Source organism: Mirounga angustirostris, unplaced genomic scaffold (genome assembly GCF_029215605.1).
Source record: "Mirounga angustirostris isolate CCGP_5_RB_7025 unplaced genomic scaffold, mMirAng1.0.hap1 SCAF_10, whole genome shotgun sequence".
Taxonomy (NCBI): Eukaryota; Metazoa; Chordata; class Mammalia; order Carnivora; family Phocidae; genus Mirounga; species Mirounga angustirostris.
Genome location: NW_026991718.1, coordinates 62,656,836 through 62,660,529, shown reverse-complemented (window position 1 = coordinate 62,660,529; position 3,694 = coordinate 62,656,836).

The window sequence follows — 3,694 nt, the reverse complement described above, 5'->3', positions numbered from 1 at the left end:
GTATCACCAAAGTCCCAGCGTATGAGCTATATAAGGAGGCTTCTGCTGCCTCTCCAAGATTTCCTGAAATGTTAAATCACTGATTTGGGAGCACTTCCAGCATTAGTACTGCCCAGTTAGAAAGAAATAAAGCCCAGAATTCTCCTGTGGCAGTTCTAATGTCTTTGTTAATTATGAATTATGGGTAAACATGCAGACTCACAGAGGTCACGGCTGTCAGCAACAATAGTTTTCAAGAAGGATTTTTACGAGGGTCTTTTTCACTCCACCATAATGTCCATTTTATATACATAAACAGAGCCAGGCATACAAAAAATGGTGTTTGCTTTTTAGGGGAGCTGTATTTTTTTTTTTTTTGGTCTCTCTTTTTTCCTCTCTTCCCCCTCCCCTTGTGTGGAGGCATGTAGCCACAGCCAAAGCAAAGCGGTTCCTAACTGGAGTTCTCCTCTGTGACTGACAACAGCTGCACCATTCCAAGGACTAGACAGAAAGTGTCGCTGGGGCTGAGGCTGGGTTAATGATCAGACACTGAAAATCACCTCTTTCTTGTTAATCGGGTAAGCGGGCAGTTGGGTGACCAGCAGCAGTGGTCACCTTTCACATCCAGTGGAGAAACAAACGCTGCATACAGTAGGCTTGATTAACCTCACTTAAATGGCAATGCTAATCTCAAATCTATCCCAAGAGTGTATATAAACAGGATTAAAATTATATTATGTGCGCATCCAGCCCAACAAAAGCAACTGGCACAAAATCATTTTAATTAGGTGGTAGCGGCTGTAACTCATTCAACTTTGGCATTAATTCTTGTTCCATCAAAGAACTTCTGGGCCTTACTGTAAGACAGTGTGACCGTGGAATAAAGGAGATGCTCGGTGGCTGTTAGTCACTCTCGTGCCTCAGCTTCACACATAACACGTCGACGTATCGACGGTAGCTTAGACAATACAACCAGATCAAAATTTGATTAGAATATTCAGAAAACCTGTGACAATCTTGGTCCATAACTTCTTCGAGGTAGACAACAGCTAGAAAAAGGCATTGGCAAATTTTACCATGCTGACCTTCAAATGTCAAAAGATGGTAGTATTGGCGCTCACTTTGGAGACTATTTTCTTTGCACAGAGCAAACTGAGGACCTACATTAACCTGTGGATGTAAGAGAACCAGATCTCAGGGCCAGGCCCCCTTCATTTCTCTTTATGCCTTTTTCTCTCCTGGTCCATGTAAATGACATTTTTTCATCATAGGGCCTACGAGATCCCTCCAGGTTCTAGCTCAGAACTATGTCACAGGGCAACCTCCCTCCCACTGACCTTTCTTGAGGAAGGTCCTTTGTTTACTTGAACTGACTTTTAAGATGAAGGCCAAGCAAAGTTAATCACATGCCAGATCATATAAGAGAAGATTCATTATAAAGACACTTTCTCTTCAGTTTTCCAGGGAACACAGAAATGACCTGGAAGCAAAAGGCCCAGAGAGCATCAGGTAACTCCAATTTCTAGAAGATGGTTCTGTCCAGCCCAAGTGCTTCCCAACAATGCGGTCTCACTGTACACATCTGAGTCATCTGCAAGCCCTTACGCTTTAAAAAACATCATCCTATTTTCAAATCTGTTTCCTAGTAGAAATAGTAGCTAAGAGTGGGTTGATCTTTCTCAACCAATTCAGAAGGGAACATCAAGAAGAGTCCTACAGATGTTCCCAGTTCCAAGCTTCCCCACCCCAACATTCCCAAGACCTAGATGAGCCCTACATTTCTCTCTGCCCTGCTAGAGAAAGCACAGCTAGAGGCACGGCACATTTCTCTTATTAAGAACTCAGAAGAAATTCAGGAAACTAGTATGTATTAAATGTTTACTATCTACCATGGAACAGGCTTTGCTTTCCCATGCACCTCCAGCACAGGACTCCTCAACCCTGGGGAGCTATCCCTATACCCAGGGCCTCCTCCCACCCGCCCTCCCCAAGAAACTGTTGCCACTGGTTATGCAGTCAACACATATTTTATTATTATTATTATTATTATTAACCTGACTATATAAAGGGAATTAACCAACCAGGGTGAAAAAAGGGAATCTGTCATTGGCTTTAATGGAAAATTCCTAAAATACAGAGAGATATATAGTTTTCTAACTTTGAGAACAATGACTTGTAGAAAATCTGACTATAAATATCTTCAAGTTCTGGGGGTGCTTAGTAAATAAACTGGATTATTCTGTATGATAGGCCAATATGGAGAAGTGGGAAGAAAGAGAAAAGTGAGTTCCATGTGCCAACCAAGTGAAAGTTGAGGCAAAATCTGAGTGACACGGAAGAAACGTGGCTTGGCTTCCTGGAGAAACTGCACGGGCAGTAAAGAAGGTAGGGATGAGAGGAAAAACCCAGCGTAGCAGATAAAACGGACTACTTTGCTAGCTAATTTTTGAAAAGGGAAAAAGAAACTGTTTTACTGAGTCAATAAGCCAATTCTCATTTCATAACTTCTTAATTCTGTTTGGATTAAGAAACCAAACCGTGTCTCCTAGGGGCAGAATAATTTTTACAGTGTGTTAAAAATAAATCTTGCTATATTTAAAAAAAATTTTTTTTTTTTAAGTTTTAAACAAAGTCAGCTTATGTGCCAGATTACCAGGACTCAGAAGTCAGGGAGGAAAAAAGTAGGGTTGATCTGGAGTTTGGCCATCATGAGGGAGGCAATTTGATCCACTCAAATGTCTCCTTAAATCAAGCTTCTATTTTCTCTCTACTCTCATTTTCACTTTTGCCTTTTAATGTTGCTTGAATCTCTTCCAAGTGTCCTCTGCCATGGCAACACCTGCAGGTGAAGGCCCTGCTCCTCGCTGCCGGCCTCGCCAGTGATGAAGAGGCGACTGATCACCGCACAAGGAGAGGAGTGCAATCTCCAAGACGCCCATGAACAGTTCGAGTAGGAGGGTGTCCCTGAAGCACCCTCTTCACACAGGTGTTTAACCTGTTTAGCCATATACCAGGAAAAGGGAAAGTAAACAAAGACCCTTTCTTTCCCTGGTGTTTGCATTTTATCATCTCTCCCAAAGTGACGCATTCTCTAAATTCGTATTAATGGTCCCCGAGGTGTCTGTTCTTTCCGCAGTATGTCGTAGGGTTCCCAAAGTGGAGAAGGAGTTATCCCTCTGCTTGCCCTCCTTCTCTTACGCCTCTGTGCCCGTGAGGGTCTGAGGCCAGCTCTAATGCTGTCCCTTAGATGCCAAGTGACAGTGGCCAGGGCCAAGGTGTATGACATCCCTGCCTTCTCGGCCTCTGCCAATCATCCCCCATTTCTGAAAAAAAAAAAAAACAAAACTCTTACGCAGAGCTGTTTTCAGTCAGATCACCTATGCTTCTTATTCATGCCATCCGTAAAAACAGAATGTTATCCACTTCTGTTTGATGTTACAGCCTTTCAATTCAGGCACTTAAAGCACTTCGTGAACCTTGTCTTGGTGCCAAGTACTGCCTTTCTTCCCCTTATTCCAAGGGACAAACAGGCACACAAGAATCAAGAATCTGACCCAGTGTCTGCCTCAAATGACTCAACACCAAGGCCAGAAAGAGCTCTGAAGAGCTAATGTTCCAACCACCCACTTGCCCAGCCCATCTTTGTTAGTTATTATTTCTACAAAGCTTTCTATACCTTGGCAGGTCAAGGAGACGACATGTGGCAAAGCAGTAT